The sequence below is a fragment of the Serinus canaria genome, chromosome 9 (assembly GCF_022539315.1).
Source record: "Serinus canaria isolate serCan28SL12 chromosome 9, serCan2020, whole genome shotgun sequence".
NCBI lineage: Eukaryota > Metazoa > Chordata > Aves > Passeriformes > Fringillidae > Serinus > Serinus canaria.
Genome location: NC_066323.1, coordinates 10303659 through 10328552, shown reverse-complemented (window position 1 = coordinate 10328552; position 24894 = coordinate 10303659). Strand labels below are relative to the sequence as shown.

The 24894-nt window shown below is 43.4% G+C and overlaps 1 long non-coding RNA gene across 3 annotated transcripts in view; it reads right to left on the bottom strand.

Moving 5' to 3' along the window:
* Positions 1–24598, bottom strand: part of LOC108961911 (uncharacterized) — a 72168-nt gene extending 47570 nt beyond the window's left edge. For 2 of the 3 annotated variants that reach the window (XR_007778292.1, XR_007778293.1), the window contains exons 1-3: positions 9804–9986; positions 9556–9714; positions 4912–5129 (exon numbers count right to left, since the gene is read on the bottom strand). This is a non-coding gene — a long non-coding RNA (uncharacterized LOC108961911). Of the gene's footprint in view, positions 1–4911; positions 5130–9555; positions 9715–9803; positions 9987–24469 lie in introns of those variants that run through there. The other variant, XR_001990323.3, reaches the window with a different exon arrangement.
* Positions 24599–24894: the final 296 nt, after the last annotated feature.

The following is a 24894-nucleotide window of genomic DNA, read 5'->3' as shown; positions in this document are numbered from 1 at the left end:
TGCAGCCAACACTACATAAAACGCGGACTTAGCACCTTCAGCCTGGGATTTAGCAACAAGGTGTTTCAGTGACATCTGGAAAGAAAGCTCACTGATCATGTAAGTAAGGCTGAGTTGAAAGATTTTAATGCTGTTTTAGCAAGACCAACCTCTCCAAGTGGGAAAGCCATTTACACAATCTCTTCTACTCTTTCCTGCCTTTACTTGCTCCAACAAGATCAGGTGATGCTTCTTATGTAAAGCATCCCTTCCTACAAAAGCAGAAAATGAGTTTTGGTTATGGACTTGGCCTGAGCAGCAAATCAGCTGCAAAATGGGTTGGTCCTGAGGCCAGACCCAATCTTAGAGAACAGTGGGAAGCATTCACTGCCTTAACTTTGTGATGGAAATGGATACCTTAAGTCAGAATTACTGCAAGGTATCTCCTCCTTTCAACAGTCTCCAGGCACCTTGAATAACCTGTGAGTATTTCAATGCAAGTTCTCCATCAGTGGTATTGGCTCCACCAGCAACTCTCCATTCTCTTACTGGTATAAATGGCCACCTTGCTCCCAGCCACATTAACCTTCACTAACTCAAGATTAGGCAGGGGACTTATTTTCATCTCCTCTTTAGGATGATAAATAGGAACATGACAGGTTTTTCAGAAAGTATCAAGAAGGGAAACAGCATGTAAGAAAAAAGAAAAATTTTAAAAGGCCTTTTCTCAATAGGTGACATTTGGCAGATGACACCTCAGGCTGACATTCAGCTATTTTGTACACAATGGGTTTCCAAAGAACCCAAATGTGATCCTCCACTACCTACTTCTACATTTTCAAATGGCTTTGTGGGATGTAAGAATTGTCAGGAATGGCAATAGATGTTATTCTTGTCTCTGCTAAATCGAGGGTGCCACCTGCAAAGATTCTTAAGTTCAGAACATTTACACTCCCAGACAGGAGTGCTGTGCCACCTATTAGACTGAAGAGTTGTCATTTGCCAAATGCTAGGATTCTCTTAACTAGAAATAGGCACTGCAGAGAAGCACCAAGTTGCAGCAAAAAGAAGATCTCTGGCATCAACTTTATTGTTTCCTTTAAAGAAATAGCAGAGAACTTTAAAGTGAAAGCAATAATTATTCAAGTTCCATCTCCCCTTGCCTGCTCTGAACAAATCAGATTCACTGATGTTGGATGTTATTACCTAAATTAAGAAAATGGTAATAGCTTCAAAAATACATCCAGAATTTGTAATCAATAAATGTCTGAGCACCTTTCAGAAAGGACAGTATAATTATCTCAGTTTTATGAGTGATCAACTGCATTTTAATAGTGGGATAACTAAGGCACACAAAGAGGAATTAACTTGCTCAGTTGGCCAATGAAATACAAAGAAACAGGGTGACATATCCTGAGTTCCCATCAAGTGTCCTCCAGATAACACTCTTGCTAATATAATCAATTAGAAACATTACATATCACCCATCTTCAAAGAATTTCAGAAATAGTGAACAGACATCATCAGTGTTAAGCTGCCCTGTGGATCTCAGTATCCCATGGCATCATCTGCTTTGATCATCTTTGCTCTGTGCCTGTAACTCAAGTAATTAATAGTTACCACTCTAAGAGGAGTGAGATAATTGACTTATCTAGCGATCACTTCAGAAAGTTTATTATTAGAAATAGGTCTGCATTCTAAATATACACGTGCCTCTAGATGAGCTAGGCCAAATACCAGCTACATGTGAAGCAAAGCTGGCACAGAGGCCAGCACAGTCCAGGTGTTTGAGCTCCTGTCCTGTGTGCACAAAGCTCATGTGCACCACTCTGCTGCACCTCTCCCAGCCTGGCCAAGGCTTCTTGCTGGCAACACATCACCCACACCATCACCACAGCCTGATCCCACAAGAACCTTCCTGATCTCTCAGTAAAATCCCAGGAGCTGGAGTAATTTTCTCTTGACAACATGGACTTTCCATGACTTGGTCAAACTCTCTTTGCTAAAGCCAGGGAATGTTGCAGAAGAATAGTAAAGTAAACCTGGCAATAAAAGAACACAGCTAAATTATAACAGCTTCAGCTTGATTTCCAGGTCATCAGTTCAATGACAAATGTGTAGGTGGTGCCTTCATAGAAAGTAATTAACAGTAGTTTCCTTCACATCCTGTACTCCATAGCAGCCAAAAAAATTACTCAGCTACCTTTCACCTATCTTCTATCTGGTTAAAATAAATAAAAACAAATGTTTTTTAAAAATTCTCTGTATCTCTACATGTCTCATGTAGATGGCAACAAGGCAGCCATGACATCCTCACTGACATTCTGTCACAGAATTCATGACAGGAAAAGATCAATTAGCTCTGAACAAGCAATATTACAGTCACCAAAACCAAAGCATTAAAAATTACCAAAGCAATCTCAAAGATCCTGAGTTATTACAAGAGAACCTGAGGTGGAAGCACAGAGGGCCTCACAGGTTATTACAGTCATCTGTTGGACCTTTCTACCTTACTTGGATTGCTTGTTGCATGTGTGTTATTTCAGTAGGTTTCCTGTAACTACATTTAATTTAGAACAATGTTAAATGGGGGGGTGGGAAATCAAAGGAAAAAAAAAATTCTAGCTGATTCTGCATGAAGTATTACTATTGACAGCTGATACAGAAGGCAAAGCTGGAGGGGGAAAAAAGCATGGAGGTACTGCTTGTCTCTCCTGAGATATAAAGGGTGTGTGAAGGCCTCAAACCTCACATGTTCCTCTATATAGAAATCAAACAAGCTTCAAGATTAGCGTCTCTTCATGTCAGTAGCAAAACACAAGAACGAGGGGCATTTTAGATTATTCCATCCTCCCTAACATTCCTCCTGCACAGCTCTAATTTGACTGTATTCATGTCTTCCTCAGAGGAGATAAAGTTGCCTTCCACAGAGAAATGCAAAGCAAAGGAACAAGACAGAAAAGACTATAATTAACAACGTCAGACATTTTTTCTACTCAGCAAGTAGAACTCAGTTCTGCAAGTTACTGTCTATACCTTTTTACCAAAGCACCTCTGATCTGCCTCCCACCGTTGGATTCACAGCCAGTAAATAATGACTTTCCCACATAATCATTACACTTGGGGTTTTAACCAACTGAATACTAATCTCTAAAATGAAAGCTCAGTTATGAGTGTGCATATATGTCTGATTTCATTACATTCCTGTTGTTTGACTCACATAGACAGAGAATTATGTGGCTGAAACCTCCAGACTAGTTTTTGGGAGTATGTGGCAAGCCTGAATTGGTAAGATCCAAACCTAGGCACAGGGAACTTGGCTATTAGAGTGTGTGCTCACAAAACAGTACAGGCTATGGCACATCAACAAAGAGACATTAATTAGGCAGCACTGACTCCAAGGGTTTAGCTCCATTCCTCTATACATCCCATGTTCTAAACTGTCACATTCAGGGATAATTATTTCCACCCCCCCTTTGTCTCATGGGTACAATAGCTCATGGATAGCCACCGATGGCAGCTTATGAATGTGGATGTGATAGCTTGGTTTGAGAGTGAGAAAACTAGAGAAGTTTTCCTAGAATTGGCTTGAGAGACTTGGGGGAGTTGAAGATAAACAATAATAGTTTATTATCATAAACAACCTGTAGGTAGTGTTTTCTTAGTTTTTTGGTTTTTTCAAAAATTGTTTATAAGAAGGGTGTCTTCTCAATTAACTAATTAGGTGAAATGTATTAACTAAATGACAAATTAAATCTATCCAGATTAGAACAGTTTATAAAAAAACAAAATTCCAAATATAAGCACACTATTATATCAATCAACCTTCTAATAAGTCTATATCATTTCTTACTCAATAATAACATATGAATATCTCTGCTGATGAGTATGGCCTTTGTGGTGTTTTGGAAGAGCAGTCTCCAAGACAGAACTAAAGATCACATTCACACCATGTCAAAGATTATTGGCTTTCAATGTAACACTTTTCCTTTCTGAAAGCCTCTCTGCCCATCCCTTAGCCTGGCACAGAAACTAAGGACACAGCCACACAAGGTGCTCAGCAGTTTCTGTCTCAGTGAAGGTAGAAAGAGCACTTAGCATGTTCTTAGAGCACTTAGAATTGAGTCCTTAAAATAATTGTTTGACAAAATAAACATAGTGATTGACCAAGCACATCCTAAAGCCATCCTTGTACATTCCCATATCACCACCACAAAAGAAGCTGCTTCAGTTGGTAATTGCAAGGTAATTTCACTCTCCTGTACTGTACTCTGCTTCCAAAACATTAGGGAATAAGCCACCACCAATATTACAAATTAGATGGCAGCATACTTTAGGAATTTGCTGTAACTCCAGCCCTCGGTGACTAGCACAGCTTCAAGTGTAAATAAACAAAAGCTGCAATTTGTGCCAAATGTTTACTCTGATTTTAAATCAGGGTTAGCTTTGCCAGTACAAATTACGCCTCCCTTTGTCTTCAAGAAAGCTGGCCATGGACTAGAGGAAGTTGGACAAATTTTTTTCTGTTAAATGAGCTGTCTGATTAGATAGATTTTTTTTACCAGCTTTTACTTCTCCATCTATAACCAAGGATTTATTATATCACCCATCTTCCAACATTACTCAAATACAGATTTAGTCTGTATGCTCACTAGAAGTTGGGAAGACAGAGATTGATCTGCTGGTGCAAATGACAGCGTGAATGCCAGTGAATGAGATCAAACTACTGGGCCTTTAGTCACCCTATTAATGTAAGTCATGAAACTCCAGTTCTAATTTGGGGTCATTAAAGCAGAGTGCTTATGATTTTCTTGGACATATAAATGCTGAGTATTCCAGATGAGATTGCAACTCCCAAACAATTCCCAGCATGGATGGACTAATGAACAGTGAAAAAAAGAACCAACCCAAACTGTTACTGGCTTTGCTTACCATAATAATGAAGAACTTCCTCATGGGATGCTGCTTGGCACAAGGGCTTGCACAGAGAGTGGGTTTGGAAGCCACAGGTGGGGACTCCCAAACCCAAGCATGGGAATCCCAGTCAAGTGTGACTCTGAAGCTTTCCCATTACCATCTTTATCGTGTTTGTCTTCCAGTTGCTCCATCTGGAGCTCTTTCTTGTTTTTGCCATCTGACATTTCAACAGCCTGAAAACAAGCAAAACAACTCCTCTAAACAACCAAAATGTTTGATCAGATCCTTTGTATAAATGAAATGCTAGTGTATGCCAGGCATCTGAACTTGGTAAAAATAAATGAGTGCTTCAAACCCACTATTGTTCTCAAGGTCCATGACCTTCAAAACATCATTCTATTCTATTTGTAAACAACACAGACATGACAGAACATGTGAATACCACTTCACCCTTTGGTAACAGTATCTATCCCCAGACCTCAAAGTGTTCTGCAAATATTAGCTAAGCCTCTCATGCCTCTAAAGAACTCCTACTCTTCAACAAATATTAGCTGAATCTCAACCTGTACCACTCAGCTCATAGGAGACCAGTGCTGTTCTCCAAGGTCAGAAAGGTTGAATACTCTGGCAAAGGTTATTCAAGAGTTTGTAAAAGACTCAGGCAACAGAAATACAAATTTATAAGTCTTCTAAGTATGCCTGAACATCTGGAAGTTTGTCCAGAGCATCATCCAAACCTGTATGCTTTTGGCAACTCTAATATTAAACTTCAGACCCAAATCTAGACTGATCCAAATTCCATTTAAACAAGAGAAAGCAATCAGGAAAACCAGAACTCTAATTTAACCATTCATCTTCCTACTACCTTTTCAGGTCTTAGTCATTAATGCTTTTGTGCATGCCTAGATAAACCAAGGCATAGGAGGCCTCAGCTTGCATTTAACAGGGCACCAGACAAGGCCTGGTGACCTGGAGGAGCACACACCACCCCGTTCAGCACCGCAGGGATGAACCCCAGCTGAACTCACCCAGGTTTCAGGCAAAGAGCAACTCAGAACAGCTCCACTGGTACAGCTGGACTGGTTCCTGACCACAGATGTAGGAACACAAAGATAAGGTCATAGTAGGTTCCATATGGTAAACAGCCCGAACTTCCTAGGAGGGCTCTCTGGAGGCAATTCATTTCCAAGGCACAGAAAACGTGCTTGGCTTTGACTCAAGTCTCTCTTTTGCATCTTTTGAAAAACTGGTTATGGACATTTATGTAATGCAAGTTTTCAACACATCTTGTTAAAGGGCATCACTCCAAGCTCTGGCCAAAACTGCAGCTTACACTGATTTTGATTCCCTCTGGACTATGCTTCCATCAGAGGGTAGGAACACCTCTCCACTGTGTTGTTTTGGATCATCCAGACTTCCCAAGCAGCTCATCTACTTCAGTATTAACAAAAGAAACAGGTGACAACAAAGCTAGAGGTTCAGACCCTGCACACTTCAAAGTTGAAATACATAAAAAAAACCTAACTATGCTTTTCTTGGTTATACATGACAATATTTTCCTCCAGAACTTTCTCTTCTATATTTTATGCTGTCTTCAATTGCATGTCAACCTAAGTTGAAAGATGATGACACAGGAGAAGGCAATGGCAATAGCAGTCAGTATGAGGTTAAAATTCTCCAGAGGTTACATTTGTTGGTCAGAGGGGGCCAGTCCACATGGGTGTTGGCTTTTGGCCTTTTTACAACATATTGTAGACTCTTGGAGTGCACTGTGACCATTACACAACACTAATAATGACTGCTCCCAGAGCCTTCTAAGCACTCCAGGAGCAAAAAAGAAGGCTGATGAACAGCTTCACGATAGCCAAAAAGTACTGCCTGGTTCCCTCAGTAAGGTAAAGTATTTTTACTACAGTGCACCTAAAGCTACAGGTAAAATGCAGAGCAAAAAGGGAGAGCTAGGAGCCTGAACCAGACAGACAAATTTGGAGGAAAACAAAACCTGCATCATTACCTTGGGGCTGGGTGGGAAGACTCAACACAAGTGAAGTGACAGATTGTTTCCCTGAATGTTTGCAGCCCAGGACTGGATACCTTTCTGCAGGTAGAACAGAGGTCCCCGCTTCTGGCAGGAGAGGAGCCATGCAGGTTTTGGTGGTGTGACTTACAGAGTTGATCAAACTAGAACAGCCCATTTCAGCCTTCAAAACGGTGAAGGAACAAAAACCCAAGAGAGGTCTGACATCCACTTTCTTATTCTGTGATTAAACTGCTAGAAGGAACTATCCTTATTCTGTGATTGAACTGCTAGAGTTCTTCAATCAATAGAAGTGATTTTTCAATCAGCAGAACTGGCACACAGGCCAAAAGGGTTGAGAAGCACTTCTGCTCTTTGTAAGAATCCTGTAGGATTCTCTCTTCCCAGAGGTCTGCTGGAGGTCCTGATCAGGCTGGTGGTGTGCTCACTTCCCAGGCACTGTTTCCTATTTTGGGCCCTTCCTTCCATCACTGCACCACCAATGTCTTGAATCTGGGTATGTGGTTAAACACTGCACCCTGAACATGGTGTCCAGTCTTCAGGGTCTCCAATGCTTGATATGCTTCTGAGGCAATTCAGTGGGGAAGAGCCTCACAATCCTGGAGAATTTACTCTTCTTCAAAAGTAGGTTAGGAAGTGAATCTACCTCCTGTCTGAATAGGCCCCTCCAACTTTTCCCTGGCTCAAGAGCTGCTCTCAAACTTCTTCTTAGCCAGTATAACAGCAAGTCTCCATCTACTTGTGCTGCCCGACTGCAGATGGTATAGCAGAGTGCCCAGCTGGAATTATGCTGGCAGAAGGCACAGGGAGAAGGACAGATAAGGTGGGTGCTCTATTGCCCCTCCTCACTGCATGGAGCCCCAGAGGCTCCTCTGTGTGACTCCCTGAGCTGAACTGGCTCTGCAGGCTCCAGACTTGCTGGGTGAGTCCCCCCACTCTCCCATGCCCAGAGGTTATAAGCAGCAGTGCCAAGTACCATGTGCCCCAGTACCATGGGCAGGTTCCCATTCTGCAGAATACTCCAAAAACATAAGCTAAGACACTCCCTGCCCTGAAACACCTTATGTTCAAGCAAAAAAGGAAAACAAAAGATAACAAAAAAGGGGTGGCCTTAACAAGGGCATACAGTTAATCCAAAAAACCTGGTCTTTCACTGCAGAGCAATGCACATCTTACCACCAATGCTGCCAGTGGTGTTTGTGAAGGACAGTGGAGTCACGACACACCTGATGTGTCTGGTGCTTCCTACAGGCCATGTGTGCATTCTGAGAGAGCTTGGAGCTAGGAAACCTCATCTTTGATATTGGGTATCAGGATGAACAGAGGATCTGCTTTCTAAAGGATGTCTTCATACCTATCCACTTATGTCACACCACAGACTGCTCTTGAAGCAAGAGCAATTGCATAACATTCTCATTTTCATTTTCCTGCTGTCCAGCCAGCCAGGAGGAGGTCACATCCCTTCTAACAACTTCTTTGCTTTGCAGCTCACTCCTGCAAATTTCAAAGGAGCTGCCAGCATTTCATTCTTTTCATAGAACCCCAGGGAAGTTCTAACCTCAAAATTAAGCAAAACAAAGTCCTTTGAATATTTTCCAATTAACCTAAGATTGACACTAACACTTTTCTCTTCATGTTTCCACTATTTGAACAACTGGATTTCTCCTGCATGCCCCAGTTGTCAGGCCTTTTGGACCATCAAAGATCTGTTACTCCTTTCCCAAAGATTACACTGGTTTTAAAACTCAGAGACCCTTTTCTGCTAGGTTGTGTCATTTAGTGGAAGAGATCAGAGAAGCCTCTCAGCAGCACAAATCCAGGGAAGGTATCAAAGAAGAGACAGTGTGGCAGGTTTCTCATACACTAGCAATGAGGGCAAGTTAACACTGCTGAAAGCCTTCAGGGTTGCATTCTGCTCCCAGTCTTACAGCATAAATATCCAGAGAAACAGATATGACAGAGAGTGAGTTCTGAGTGCCTAGAGCCAGCAGAGAGCATAATAGCAATGCCATAAAAAATGTCAGCATTCAGTCAAGAGGCTGGAGGTAGCAGGCACAGTCCCATTCTGGGGCTTGCAGAAGCATGTTGTCCTTCAGAGGCCTGCAGGCACCATGGCTCATTAGCCCAACTTCCTCTGAGTTAATGGTGATGCTGAAACATAGGAACCCTCTCATTTGGCTAAAAAAGCAGTTCTGCCAGCAGAATTGCAGGCAGTTACTGTGCAGCCTGGAACAGAGGGAGGAGAAGGCTCCCAACACAAGAGCAGCACTGCCCATAGACACACAGCATGCAAGGAGTAGCCAGCACTTTAGAGACAAAATGTTCATGCCCATTGTCACTCGTTGATTAGGTAAGGCACATCTAAAAGCTGTTGGGCAGATTGCCAAGGTGTCCCAACTGCCCAGGTGGGGAGTTCCTGAGCACTTTCTGTCCATTAGCTTGCAAATGTCCCTCTGAAGAAGGTAAAATATTGTCACCCACAATTTGTAGATAGGAATAGCAAGACACAGAGGGCCAGTTATCTCAGTTCTCCCTCCCTGCTTTCTAAACCATAAACAGTAATACTTCCCTCAGTTGCTGGAAATGACAGGCTCCTTCAGAACCAGGGAAGCTGCTCTTACCTGGAACCAAGGAGCCAAAAGCAGTTGGAGGTAGCAGCCTGCAGCCTATGCTGGGCCTGACACGGTTTTAAGCCTGGAAACATTCCCTCCAGCACATCTCTGGGGTCTTTTTCTGTACTCACAAAAACCTTCTGTGCTCTGTATGCTCAAGGAGTTCACCTTCAATAAATAATCCGAACAAAGAGAGTTAGTGCTGGCACAGTTGCATGGGTTGCTTTATGGACAGTTTGCAGCAATGTCAAACTCACCTTTGCTGGTGGCTGCTACCACTTGCTGGGAAGGAATCCAGCCCCCAAAGGGAACACTCTGTGATATCAAGAGCCAAGAGTAATTTCGTCCCCATTAGTTAATATCAAATATAAAGGACACATTCCAGTACACAGCAAGTAGTCTTTGCCTTCTTGAATGACAGTTGTGGAAGATCTGGGGTTTAAGATCCTTAGATGACAAAACAGAAATACATGAAAAGAACGTTTTTTTTCAGACTAATTGCAAGATAGCATCGCTCAGACAGCATCAGTAGCTCTCAGATTACTACCTGGAAAAATCCTGGGTCAGAGGCATGTTACTGACCCAATCCAGAGAGCAAGCAGAGAGCCTCATGGAAAGTACTGATGAGGATGTTGAGCAAAGTGGCCAGCAGCCTCCTTTCTGGTTTTAATAAAATGAAATGACGTTCATTCTTCCTGTGTGGAAAACCAGAGAAAACAGCAGGTCATTTTGAAGGAAAAGCAGACTTCTTCATGTTGGTTCAATGGACCAGCCTGAAGCTGTGCAGAGACTGCTGTTTAGTCTGCAGGTGTACTACCATAGGCTTCAGCAGCAAAGGTTCTCCTTCCCAACACTGCAGTTTAGAGAATGAAGGAAAAGCTGCATTCACCTCACAGCCCTTGAGAAATTATTGCATCCCTATGGAGATGTGGCAAAAGGAATATGAAACCCAAGAAACCAAAGGAGATGTGGCAAAAGGAATATGAAACTTAGTAAGGGTCATGAAACTCTGCGAGAACAGTAATCAGCTTGTCTACAAGTGCAAGTTTCCAGTTGAGCTAGCCCAAAGCTGATGACAAAGGCCAGGCTTATCCATCAACTCTGCAGGTTCAGCAGCACACAGCTGTGCTACACCCCTGCAACCAGCCCTGAGACAGCACAGAGCCTGCCTTGACTTGGGCCAGGTCAGAAAAGAGAGGGTACATTTAAATATGATGGATGTTCGCAGAGTAGTGGTAAGGGTAAGGGATCCAGAAAATTCCTGTCTAACTTTGGCTCTCCCATAGAAGCTCTGCCTGGCCTTTTGACAAACATCCCCCTCACCTTCCTTCTCCTTCTTCTTCTCTGCAAAGTCCTTTGTTTCTCCATGTGGGAAAAAATTCAGGAATAAAATAACTTTCCCCTCTACCATGAGCCAAATACAGCAGTGATAGCAAAGTGTATAATGGAAGCTATACTGCCTAGAAGAGGCAGTAGTTCTCCCTTAAGATGCCCACAACCACCATGTTCCTGCAACAGTGTCTAGTTCCTGGCAAAACCTGAACCAGGAAAAAACAACTTCACTGCTGAATAAGTGCTAGTAGAAATAAGTAAACAGCCTTGCACTCTGTCGTATTCCCTGAAAGACTGAGCATGCCAGCAAAGGCAGCACAGACTCTCAGAGCAGTAAACAACCAAGCAGGCAGAGCAAACAAATATTTAAAACCCCATATGTCAGAAAACCTCTCTTTGGAATAAAGAGGTGAAAACAATTTCATCAGAAAGGAGGAAGTTTTCTCCTCTTCCTTTCTCCCCACTTCCCCAGCCCTTCCTTCCCTTGTTTACTTTGTTTCCCTGTTTCAAACCAAGTCAGAGAACCATTGGTATTTGTGGAACTGGGCTCCTTCTGTTAACTCCAGCTGTGCCCACAGCCCACATACTGGTTTGGTAAAACTTGCCCAGTCTGACAAAGTGGTTTCTCAAGCTTGAAATAAAACCATAGTGATTTTTACACTACTAAAATGAATGGTCCTTGACAGGACTAGCAATTATCTATGAATTCCAAAGCAAAGGCTTGTTGCATGGCACAGCAACGTGCTCCACACAGCACTGTGGCAGGAGGATGCAGGGGCTTTCTGGGCTTTTGCTCTAGCATTTCAGCCTCTTTTGAAATATGACATCACTGAGAGCTCCAAGGTAAAAAACAAAACAAAAAACCCGAAGAAGGTACCCCCAAGACCCCAAAGACCTCACAGGAAAACAGCTTGGAGGATTTTTACCTGTCACAGACATGGGGTTGGAAGGAGCTCTTTGCCAGACTCTGGTCAAGGAAGAAGCAGCATCCAAATTCAGAGGAAAAGCCCTTGCCATGAACACCAGCCATGAGGCTCCTTGTGGGAAAGGGGATCTTGTGGTGGCCCCCACCACAGGGTACCTGTACCTCTTTCTTTTTGAGGAATACCTGCATATGTAGACCCAGAGATGAAGGAGACAATTTGTTTCCATATGTTTGATTTAGGAGTGGCTGCTTGGGATCTAACACCCTGCTGTTATCAGAGAGGGTCTGTGACCTGCAACTGTTTTATCTGGTATCAGAGAGCCCCCTTGGGCAGGGACTGTGGGAACAGATGCTGACCTCAGCCAAGCAGCAGGAAAATAAACCTCAGCATAAAAGGGCAGGATGCCACGAAATAAGACTCCTTGAGAAAGGAAACAGGGAGAAACCAAAGCTGAAATCTTGATGCTTCTAGGAGCCATGGAGAGGGATAACTGAACAGGATGAGACCTGGCCAGCACAGGGTTGCACAAGGACAGGCTGAGGGTCTGAGCAGCGCCAGCAGGCTGGGCCAGCTGGGGAAGGAGAAGCAACACCTCTGCTGCAAGCAAGGGCTGCTTCCAGGGCGGCAAGCAAAACCTGTGAGTGCCAGCCACACCACTGCTTTCTGTTTGTCTGCTCACTGAGGTCTGGCAGACAAACTCTCCCTTCCCTGTGTGCCTGGTCAGTGCCCAGCACAGCACCAAGAGCCTTTCAAGTCCTGCTAGAAGGGAGAGAACAAACTTTGCCTGGGATGAGACTGACACAGGGAAGGTAGGTGGCCAGCCCGTCCTGCTTACATGTCTTTTCAGACTGAACATTTTGGAAGGAAAGTTTGCCTCTGTCTGGGATTAATTCAGCTCAAATTTGTAGTCACTGCAGGCAGTGGGGAAGCTGCAATAGCTATTAGAGAATAAGCCAAAGAAGTAAAAGCAAGCAGGGACAAAGATTAGTCCTTGCCCTCCCCTCAAAACAGAGAGTAGGCACAAGGATCCAAATTAAAAAGCAACTACTAGTGGCCAGTGCTAGCGAGTCACTGTGGGTTGGCCAGCAGCAGGACAGCTGCCTGGCCAGGGCCTGGCTGCCAGCAAGTAGCTCTGGCACAGGAGCGTGGCACACCCTGCTCTGGTGTCTAGCACAGCCAAGCAGTCCAGAGCTGACTGGGAAGGCCAGTGGAGCTGGGAGCTGCTGTGAACTGCAACAAAGGGGAAAGGGAGTCCTCCCCACTGCTGCTCTGCCAGAGGAAAGCAGCCAGCTCATCTCCTCATATTGCTGCTGGTCAGGTGCCTCCAAGCTGTTGGTATTTGTCATTTTTTGGTTGGGAATCTGAGTGGCCAAGATACCCAGAAAGATCAAACTACGGAAATAAATGAGGCCATTGCATGGTGGAGACAGGAAAAAATGCAGTGAGACAGGTCAGCAGCCAGCAGTGGCACCCAGGACGGCTGAGATCCTGGCTGCCCTCGCAGGCATGGCAGCACAACCAGAACCTCAAGGAGACGGCAATCCCATGCCTGAAGGCTGGAGGTGGTTTCCCATCTGCTCCCCCAGGCACCGCACAGCAGCGCCGGGCGCCCGCGGTCCCTCCCAGCACGGCATCGCCCTTCGGACGGGAGGTGGCAGCAGATGGCCACCGACAGCCCCGGCCCCGACCGCCAGCATCTCCGGGGACTGCAGCGCCGGCACCCGCGGGACGAGCCCTCTCGTCTCCCAGGGACTGGGCAGGGCCGGCAGGAGGTGCTCCCCGAGAGCATCCGTCCTCCCGGGATACGCCATCTCCCATCCTGCCCGCTGGCTCCCAGCCCCCATCCATTCCACACACGCCACACCCTGGAAGTGCTTTGCCACAAGTTGAATTGTTTTAAAAACAGCCTTTATCGAGAAAACAGATGGCAGCAACTAAGAAGCTCTGATTGTTATTGATTAATGCAGGATTGCAGTTGGCAATAGGAGATGCTGGGAGCAGCAGAAATGAATGTGGATATTAACCAGTGGAAGGGGGGGAAATCATGGAGTAAAAGGAATCGTAGAAACATTCAGGTTGGAAAGGACCTTTGAGATCACCAAGTCCAACCTTGGACCTAACACTGCTAAGTCCACCACTAAACCATGGCCCTAAGCACCACATCTACAGTTTTCTTAAGAACAGTTCCAGGGAAAGAGGAAGACATGCTATCCAAGTCTCAACAGGCTCTCAACAGTCAAGAATCATGCTCAGATAACACAAGGATCCACAAATGTTTGGCCCCTGCATCATTCATCAACCTTCACCAGAGTAAAACTCTGAGGTCACCAAAAAAAAAAAAAAAAAAAAAAATTAGCAACTGGAATTATTTTGCAGCAATCTGTAATTTCCATTTTCATCTTCCACTTTGAGAAATATGAATGAGAAATAAGATCAACCCAGCAGAAACTTGTCCCCTTTGAATCCCTATATATATATATATATATACACACACATATACATATATAGACATATATACACATTTATATATATATATATATACACACACATATATATATATGTATACCTCCCTCAGACCAATAAAACCTGAAAACCAGCTGGATTTTAGAGATCCTATAAGTCATGTCTCCAGATCCACACAGGAAATTTGAGGATTTGGTCACAGCGCACAGAAACAAAGACACAAAAGAGTACAGATACCAGCACAAGGAATGGATTGGGACACCCTGTAGAGCAAGCCCTACCTTTCATCCCTTTTCCAGAGCCCGGTGCCTGGGTCTCTCCAGTCTCTGTCCCCATTCAAATGCCAGTGCCACACAGCCAACCTCCAGGCAGTGCATCACTGATTTAACTGGCTCCTCTACCCCAAGTGAAAGTTGAACTTGAATGCAGTGATGTTTGAACCCATTCCTTCAACCATTCTTTTTTATTTTTGTGCATCAGACCTCACTTCTGTCACCTGGTATCTGCCCTTCCAACAGGAGAGGTTCACACACAGGTGTCTGCCTGAAGCAGCAACAGACAAAAACCAGCAGGCAGCTTTCATTTCCTCTGCCCAGAAAAACACATACCTGCTTCCTAGGAGAGGCCCTAAGAAAGGTAATGGATCGTAGAGTGCAGTACTGAATGGGAACTCAAAAGGTCACTGATACTATAGGCCCAGCATCTCCAGGCATGGCTATCTCCACTTAGAGAATTGCTGGTGTGGTTTTTGGAGAGTTGGCTTTTCAGTTGTTTAGCAGGTGATGTGTGTGTATTTGTTTCATTTATTCTTTTCTAGATCTCAAGCAAGGAAAATCATATAGCCTTGCCAGAAATCCATTAACTCCTCTTACCCTCTGAAAATACCATTGCCTAGCTAGGCTTGATCACATTTTCTGTCTCAAGGTAAGCTTAAGACTTTTAGCCCTATCCAGTCAGTAGAAATGTTTTCTCTTCACAGTATGTTTACACATTTAAAGGCTATTCACAATGCCCTGTCTCTCCACCTGTAGAAGAACCCTTCACGTAGAGACCCCTTGATGGAACAGAAACTCACATCTCTTAAAATTTATTGGCTTTCACAGATCAGTTTAAATGCAACAAAGAGGGAGAAGCAGAGGGACAGATCTTGAACCCAGAAGCTATTCAGGTACTAATGGAAGTCACATAATCCAAAAGTGTGGCTTATTCTGTTTGCTTTTTTAAAAAACCAGATGTAAAATCTGTTTACTGAAGACTGAATTGAAGTAAAAGAAGAAGACTTGCCTGTTTTACAGGTTACTATGGAGACATTTTTCCCTTCATTACTCTGTAAACAGACCATGCTGCACAGAAGTGAGAAGTTCTTATTTTTGGCCATTCAAAAATTGCCTGTGATTAGAGCATTTCACGTGCTATGAACAAATAAATATCTCTGGGTAATTCGTTTTCTTAATCCCAAGTTTGGCCAAGGGAAACTGAACTGACCAAGTGATGAATGTCAAAGATAAATATTTTACAGTATTACAATTCTACTTTTGAAGTCCCATCAGAGAATCAACAGCTTAACTTGCTACTAAGTTCCCAAAACCTTTGATATTTGTCCCCAGAATAACAAAGGCAAATCCCATCAAGCATAAATAATCACAACACTTTTTCCTCAAGCATGTTACTAAGAAATTATTGTGAATTACTATGCACAGCATCAGGGCATGAGAATGAAGGATATAAAAAATTTGCTCTCAATTCCCAATGGACCTCAGATCACAAGTACTTTATTTTCTTTTAACTTTTTTAAAATTTTAAATCATTACAGGTAAACTAACAGCTAAACTAAGGTGTTCCTTAATCAACACCACGGCAACATTGTTGTCTATGGTCCCCGGATGTCCAAAAATATGCCTTAAACTTCACCCTTTTTATTTCACTGGCACTCTCAAAAAGCCCAAGATGCAGCACCTGTCCATACTGGCCTTTCATATAGCTTCCTCTGTACCTACTTCTTGACTCTTCACTACAGTTTGCACAAACTGTAAAGAATTTTTATCAATTTCTACTGCTGAAACTGTAGTTTTCTTCTTCCTGTAAAGCTTCCCCAGAAATCAGAACTAGAAATAGGACAGACAAAGCTGCAGCAATGGGTGAGGATTGAAACCAAATGAGAAAAGATAGCAAAAGATGAACAATGTAGAAGCAGACAACCACTGTGAAGGTGGGTCTGGTGGGAAACTTACTGAGCCTATCAAACCTGAGTCACAAGTCACATACGGCTACACACACATCATTCCTGTTGCACACGTGGACAAAAGGAGAACTCCCTTTGGAGAGACAGCCACAAACAGTGCTCCCACATAACCTGAGGACACTCATGGCATAGGAACACAAAGCCCAGGCACTCTTGGTCATCAGAAGTTCTCAGATTACCAAGCAGGGTCAGGACAGAGAAGGTCTCTGTCACACTCCGTGAGGACATTACACATACAAACCAGACCTCTTGCTTTTCAAGACAGGGATAGCATCTGGGCAGACCTAAATCATCTGAAATGAATCCTGCCAGGCTAAATCCACAAGCATTTGAGGTCTGAGAACTGCAGGTACTTCCCCAGCAGACAGTAGCATCAATGCCAACAGAGCCTTGTGCAGAACCTCATAGATCTTGTCTGCCCTTGTCATGGGGCACCAAAGCACAGGAGCAGAGAGGAGTGTAGCACAGCTTAGGGTCTGTGCTGAGGGAACTAGAGGATATAAGTTAAACCCAAAGAAAAGAAACTTCCCTAAAAAGAATCCTCCCTTCTTTTCCTTTCCAGATGCATAGAGTGTCTGGTCAGTTATTTACTTTGCAAAACCAAAGTTATTCCAATGCCAATTTTTTTTTTTTTTTAAGATGGAAATATGGATGATTACCAGAAAAACAAATCATTGGGATGCAGCCTAGTTGGATATCATTAAGGCAACTAAGTGTGTGTGCCATGTGGAGGAGGAGCGGAGAGAGTTACACAGTTAGGGATTGTCTGTTGTCACATTTAGGATAAACATGACAAGCAAGAGCTGCTTGTCCTCCTGCTAGTGAGGACAAACTAACCACTCACAGTCAGGAAAAAATTGATATCCAGGTTTTCTCAGAAAGAGGTTTAGGAATCTGAAATAGGAAGTTACTTGGAAATACTCCCTTTTCTACCAATAATCACATAAGCACAGAAACACACAAGTTTATTTTTTAATTCCATCACGTTTCTCAGATTTTAAACTTATGCTAAGATACTTCCTTAAGATGCATTTTTATCTTCCTGGATTAAGTTTGGATTAGTCACCTCCTAGGGGAGATGAGATGTCTTATGGTCTATCCAGCTCTCACGATGGAGATTACCCTCGTTTTCACTAGCCACACAAAGCAAAAACTGCCGTAGCCTAAAGCTCAAAAATGAGACCCTGCCAGGTCAATCCTTACATTTTTAATTGAAGTAAAGATAACAGAAAGATGAGGCTGGGTCAAGGCTGGGACAAGCACATCTATTTTTTATCTCCACATAAAGTACAGGGTTTCTATGTGTGAGAACATATGAAGTATTCTGGCCATCTGGAACTGAGAAAGGTCAAAGTGTACTTCATCTGCTCTCTGGTCCAGGTCTTTCTCCTGTCTAAAAGTATTCTCTAAGAAAAAAAAAAAAACAACTTAGCCAACGGCCTGTTTTTATTTTTCTCACAAATTTGCCCATATCTGTCCCCATCTCGATCGTCACAGCATTATGGGTGAGAACAGTGAAGCATTCACAAAAAAATATTGCAGATGTGAGAACCAATGAAACATGAGAGTCCAAGCCAGGTAATACAGTGTCCTACACCTTAGCTCTACCAAGAGAAGTGTAATAAAAAAAGAAGCAGTAATATTCAACATGCACATTAATCTTATCTAAACATAATACTGTTGGGAAGCACTTTGGGATGCTGCAATCATTTATAGAGTCAGGCATCCAGGGTTGAAGATTCCAGGATGGAAGAGTAGCCTTTGATCTACTGCCATTTTTCCCTCCTACATCTCAGGATTCAAGGCTTTTGTAATCCTACTTCTGGAGCTACTGATACTATTTTTGTCTCCAGTTCTCAACAGCCAAATACAGGTCTACATCGAAAAAACTTCCACTCCTAAGAAATTTTCACAGAAGTGTCTAAGAAAAACAGGTGTTAAGATCAAATGCACTCACTCAATAAATTTTACTACTGGCCACAGCCCACAGCTGAGATTCTTCACACATCAGAGGTTCAGGGCACCAAACAAATTGGCGGTTTTGCAAGTAACAAATATCATGGGTGTACATAGTAGAACAGATGCTTGTGGTCTTCAGGGTGGGACTGACCAAAGAGAGCGATGAATAAGCAGCACTGTGAGCTCATGACTCAAATGCCATGTCCCTGCTGGCCCACAGCAACAGATTACTCGCCTTGAACCCAATTCTCTTCAGATGCAGCTTGTCTATTTTTCACTAAGGGCAGCACCCTGAGCACCTCAGGGAAGAAGAGACGAGGACATGCAGAGCCGACAGTGAGAAAACACTCTGAATTATTCATATCACTCAAATAGCAAAATTAAAATTAAACTACCCTTCATGACAATGGAGGATATGATAACACTGAAGAAATTCCACAGCTACTTTTATGTGCTACACAGTGAACTAAAGCTGGAATGAAGCTTTTAATGGTTAAAAGGCTCACCTGTTTGTTCCTTCTGTGGATAGATATATTTCTTGTTTTGCCTACATTTTTATCAAGTCTTTACATAACTGCTGGCTTCATACCTGAGGCTATCTTCCTGAATCAAAGTCTCTCCCATACTGGTAGCAGAAGAATAGACTGCTCCTAGCTTTTTAACTTGTTAATAATGAATTTACTCTTGTCTGATTCTCCTTGTCCCCTTCTCCCTGTGTGATACCTACCTTGGTAAGTACATGGATTTTGCATCAGTGTTCAAGTCAGTTTTCTGTACTTGCTTGGACGGCTGTCAGGGCCAGTTTTTGAGGTATGGTCTCCTTTTGACAGCTCCTAACAAGCTGTGCTAGAGGAGAGCTGGTTCTAGAAATACATTTCTCTCACACTTGTTTTTCAGGGTTCTCCACTCAACTGTGTGGTGACGAGAGGCACTCCAGACTGGGTTTAATGCTACCATATGCTAGACAGCATGAGAATCCATACTGCAGGAGAGCAGCCGGTACATTTCCATGTTAACAGAAGCCTGATTGCAAATTGCACTTAGTCTCAACAGCTCAGTTCACTGCACACAGATGCCATGGGGGACTGTAAAGTTAGCAAGATGTGGGGGAGTATGGCTAAATTTTTCAAAGAGAGCCTTGGCTGATCTGATGCCACAGATATTTGGAGCTGATGCCACGGAAGAGAGTTGCTGCTGCTGCATTTCTTCTGCCATAAATGAATAAGAATAATAATGCCATGAGCTGTTAGTCAAATTATACTCTTTCAAGCTGGTGATTGTCTGCTGATACAAACAGCAGCTTCGGCACTGTCAAATGCTGCTCTTATAATTTGACAGCTAGCACGTAAATGAAGTCAGAGAAGAGGAATTTACTCTTTCAAAATAGGCCAGCATGAGAGGAAATGGGTTTCCAGTCAGAGTGTGCAGTGTCTCCCTGGGCTGGCTGCAAAGGGTTCCCCAGGTCTTACAGCAGACTTCACATAATTGAAGGTACAACAAGACTAAATTAATGAACTGAGAGGAAAGACTTGCCCCATTGGATCCTCTCAGAATGGGTACAGGAGAAGAACTCTCCTCCACTTGTATATGACCAAAAAAAATCAACTTGATAGCTGCTGTCCAAGGCCTTTGCCACAGAACACCCAGCTCAGCTCATCCTAATGAGCCTTCTAACAAGCAGACCAAGCAGAGAGACCAAAGATTTCTCACTGCCTGGCCTGAGCCACAGGGCACAAACTCAGGACAAGGAAATGACACCTGGCAATGTTTGTAGGGATGGTACAGAGGGGTGGTTTCACGATGCAAAGCTCCTAGGTCAGTACAATACTTTTAAACATGACTTAGAACCACATACACCAGTGCACAAGCACCATGTGTAAACACAGCCCTTAAGCCATGGGATAAATGCTTTGCTTCACATGAATCAGGTGAGGTCTTCTACTCCCTCCTCTTTCTCTCACCAGAAATCATCACACATTTCAGCTGCTTAGATCAGTGTTGGTAAATGAAGTAGACAGTCTCTCAAGATCTCTTTTCCAGTCTAGCATATCTACAAAGCATTCCCATATTCTTCAAGAAAAAGGAAAAGCTTTGCCCACCTCTACTGTATAGCCAGTCCATAAAATTCATTGTTAGTGAAGGTCACCAAGTCAAATACTGCAGCTGGGTCATTTTATAGACATTAAAAATTCCTGTAGCAATGAGATAAAGATAAAGTGATCTAAATCCTGCTCTTTAGGACATGAGCCAAATGTACACCATGGTCAGGAAGGAATTGCTCCCACACATGCATTACATAAGGGATTGCACAGCCTATCAGGTTCATACTGGGGTTAATTTCTTCCCTGCTTCTCCCACCATGTGTTACCAGAAGCCACAGGAGCAGACAGGAGAGTGCTGTATACCCACACCTCTGTGGTTTCACAGGGGAGTGACCACCAGCCTGAAGATGCAGGGCTCTGGGTTGCTCAGGCATGAAAGCAATTGCATGATCCCCCAAAGCTCTGTATCAGTGAGGTGGCAGCAGCTTCCATGCTCTGTGAGCTGCCTCATGCAGTTTCAGGAATTGAGTGCTATAGCTCAGTGGAATTGGCTTTACATTTCCGGGCAACAACACCTCTGCCAGGCAAAAGGCATTTCTCTCTCCCTCTAAATGCATTCCCAGGAGTCAAGCTTCCAAATGGAGAGAGAGAAAGAGAAGAACCATTTCTCCAGGAGGTCTCCTAATAAACCTGAAACAACAACAAAAAAATGTCATAGAGGAACTTAGGATTTGAGAGAGCAAGAATAAAAAAGGTTGTCTCCAGGTCTGCTCACACCACAGGAAAGGGAGTACAAATCTTCTGGCAGGGGGCTCCACGCCTAGGGAGCCAGGAGGTTTTCATGAGAACTGAGGATGATCCAAATATACCAAATATCAATCTTCCACAAAGAAGACTTCTTCCTACCCCCAAAGCACCTAGGGTGCATTAGTCACTTGCCTAGGCATGCTCAAGAGACCAGGATAAATCTTTCAATCCTAGACCAACAGGAATTGCTGGGAGAAGATAGCTAAGTGCCCCAAGTTGCTGGAACCATCAGCAAGAAACTTTGTATGAGAAGCAATCCTACTCAAGCAGGCCAGCTGCTGAGCTGGCTGGGAGTAAGCCACGGAGCTGCCTGCTTCTTGGGTGTCCCATGAAGCATAACAAATCCATTTAAGACCTGTAAAGTAGACATGAAAGCAGGGACCAGTTGGAATCAGCTGGAGCTGATTTCTCCCATGAAACTTGTTCCTTGTTTCCAGGAACCATGCTTCATAACATGAAGGTAGAAAATCCCCATCCTTTTATGCAGTTCTTGGCTTTCATTTTTCACTTCTTTTGTTATATGAATGGGTGGTTTAGTGTTTCTTTTCACTGCTTGGACTACTTTGTGAGGTCACAGACTCCTTTTTGCCCTCCAGCATGGATGGTCATGTTGTGTGCTGAACAAACCAAGGCCTACAGTGATCCAAATGCTGAGGGTGAGCAATACTGAGCTTAGTGGCCAATTCTCATAGTCAGCCCTTTCAGTGAGTCACACCTCATTACTCAGTCTTAATCACAGCTATCAGAGCTCTAACAAGGCACCCAGAAATATCAGTCATAGAATGGTTAGGTTAAAGCATAGTTAATGACCATCTCATTCCAGCCTTTCTGTTGTAGGCAGGCAACCTCCCAGCAGATCAGGCTGCTCAGAGCCCCACCCAGCCTGGTCTTGAACATATCTAGGGATGGCAAGTCCACAGTCTTCCTGGGCCAGTGCCTCACCACCCATTTAGCAAAGAGCTTCTTCCTAATATCCAAACCTAATTTAACCAACCCTCCATCTCACAGCCATTCCCCGTTGTCCTATCACTACATGCCCCAGAGTCCATGCTCTCCAGGGATTTCCACCCTAAGGAATAACAGCATTTCCAGAAACAGCCCCTATCCTGAATTCCAGAGTTATGAGGGGAAATCAAGTGGATTCCTGAAGCTCACCAAAGCATTATGGGTCCAAGCAAAGTTATGAAGCTGCAATAAACTCTCATAGTGCGTAAGACATTGTTTTCTTACAACCATGAGCAGTAGGAGATCAGTCTCCATTAGTGCTGTCTGTAGTATGGAGACCTGCTTTAAGTTTAGGCATTTTCAGTGAATAAAAAACCTAAGAAATCTAGTCCTAGCCTCCACTGTGGAGATTCTCCTAGTTATGGGATCCATTGTTATTTCCTGCCCTGAGCCATGCTTCCTCTCCTTTCTCCCATTCACCTTTCTCAGCTGTGTTTTTATCAGTCTCCCTCAGGCTCCCACACAAGACTTTCCCTGAGACCTTCAATTGTTGCTGTAGGTTTTACAAGTTTGGTCTGAGCACCTAAACCAGGGAGAGGAATCAATGACCCTGGAGACTTCCCTTCATACCAACCATAACTCTTGTTTCTGCCAGAACACAAGCCTACAGAAGAGCTTTCCTTAGACTTAGGGAAGATGTATTTAACATGATCTAAAGGGGTGGATTTTTGGAAACACATACAAGAAAAGAGAGAACTGTATGGCCCATATTATTTTTTTTTTTTGAAGCAAGATGTTAAGATAAGTATTTTCCACACTTTGGAAAAAGGCACTGAAATCCAGTATTGTGGTTAAGAATATCTGCCAGGCCCTGGGTCATGTCCATCTGATTGATATTTCCATTTCATAGAGCCTGGACCCACAGTAACCACCTTCATCTGAGAGCAACAGCACCAAAGACAAACCTGTTCAGCCTCACTCATTCCAATCCCAGCAGAGGAAATATCAGGAGGATTAGCTGGCAGACAATGAACAATGAAACTGCTTTTCCTTTTTTTTTGTTTAAAGAAGACATGTATAACCTGGCAACCCACAGCCTCCCATAGACATGTCATGCAAAGAACCTCCTTAACACCACTGGGATCCCATGAATTTTGTCCTCTAAAGCCCAAGATCCCACTCTAAAATATGGAACTTGAGGGAGACAATTAAGCTTATTTTTGTTATTAACAAACAATTTCCAGTCTTCTTCTCCAAAACAGCTGAATCATTCTAACTGGAACTTTCCAAAACACAAAGAAAGGAAAAACAAAACCAAGACCAAAATGAGAGAGAAGAATGACCTTTTGCACAGTAGGCATAAGCTGAGGCAGTTACTGGGAGCTCTTGCAAACCCTGGCTTCTCATGGAAAAGCCTCAACCTTGTTTGTGATCCTGATATCTCTACCTGTAATGCTACGCTGTAAAGACTGACAATCTGCTGAATGGTCTGTACCACAGAGGAGAATTACATACTCCTGCTGCAGAAAGGAACCATTCCAGGCCTGAGTTCAGCTGTTGACTTAACTGCAGATGCAAGGCTTGACTCAAATGAAAGCAATTCTGCCCTGGACAAGGTATTGCAGCTTGTCTACTGCACCATCACATCACCTCATTGCACACTGCACAGAGAAAGTCACTCTAAAGATTAGAGTAGGACTAATCTGGGTGCCAGCCAAGCTTCCTCAGCAGGAGACAACTTTTGTCAGAATTAAACAAATAAACAAACAAAAAACCCAAATTAACCAACCAAATAAGCAAAAAAAAACCTCACCAAAAAAAGTGTGCCTGCCACTCTAGAATTTATGTCCTTTTAGCTCATATACTGACCAGGCATCAATGTTAAGAGCCATAACTCAATTAGTACTTCAAAGCTTTTACTTGGCCTCTACACCTAGTCTTTAAAACTTCCTTGAATTTCTTGCATATCCAAAGTTTCCCTCTGAATTGTACTCATACTCCAAAGAGAAATAAAACCAAAAATTGAAAAAATAACAAACACTACACACCACCTACAAAAGCTCTTATACTTCCCAGCAAATAAAGGTTGTCTGCTTTGGGCTCTTGCTGTTTGGTACCTACAGACAGCAGCTGTTTTTCCCTTTGCCTCCTTCTGTCCACACCCAGACAGCTACAAAATACAGAATGCTAAAAAAGACAAGTCGTACCTGGATATCCAGCAGAGAGCAACTCAAAATCCATCTTTTCTGTGGCTTAAGGGTGATGCACCTGCCATGCTTCAACAGAACAACCCCTTGACGTCCATTCTGGGAGCTTTTTCAATACCAGGAATGCTGGAGGAGGAAAACAGAAAACCCACAATGCAGAGCTCATTTCATACTGTCCTGATTTAGGAACTGAACAGCTCTGTCCATGAGACATTTTACTTCAGGTTTCATCTACACCACTAGTTCAATTCCCCTTGGTGAGTTCTCTGGCTTGGGACTTCACTCCTAGCTTTCAGCTGCCTGAAAGCAGCTGAAAGCTAAGAGAGACCAGACACTACTTCCTCTGTTAAACTGCTCTTACTTCACCTCATCAGGGTTACATTGTTTTTTCTTCTATTCTCCTCTCCACCAGGGCCAGGGGAGAG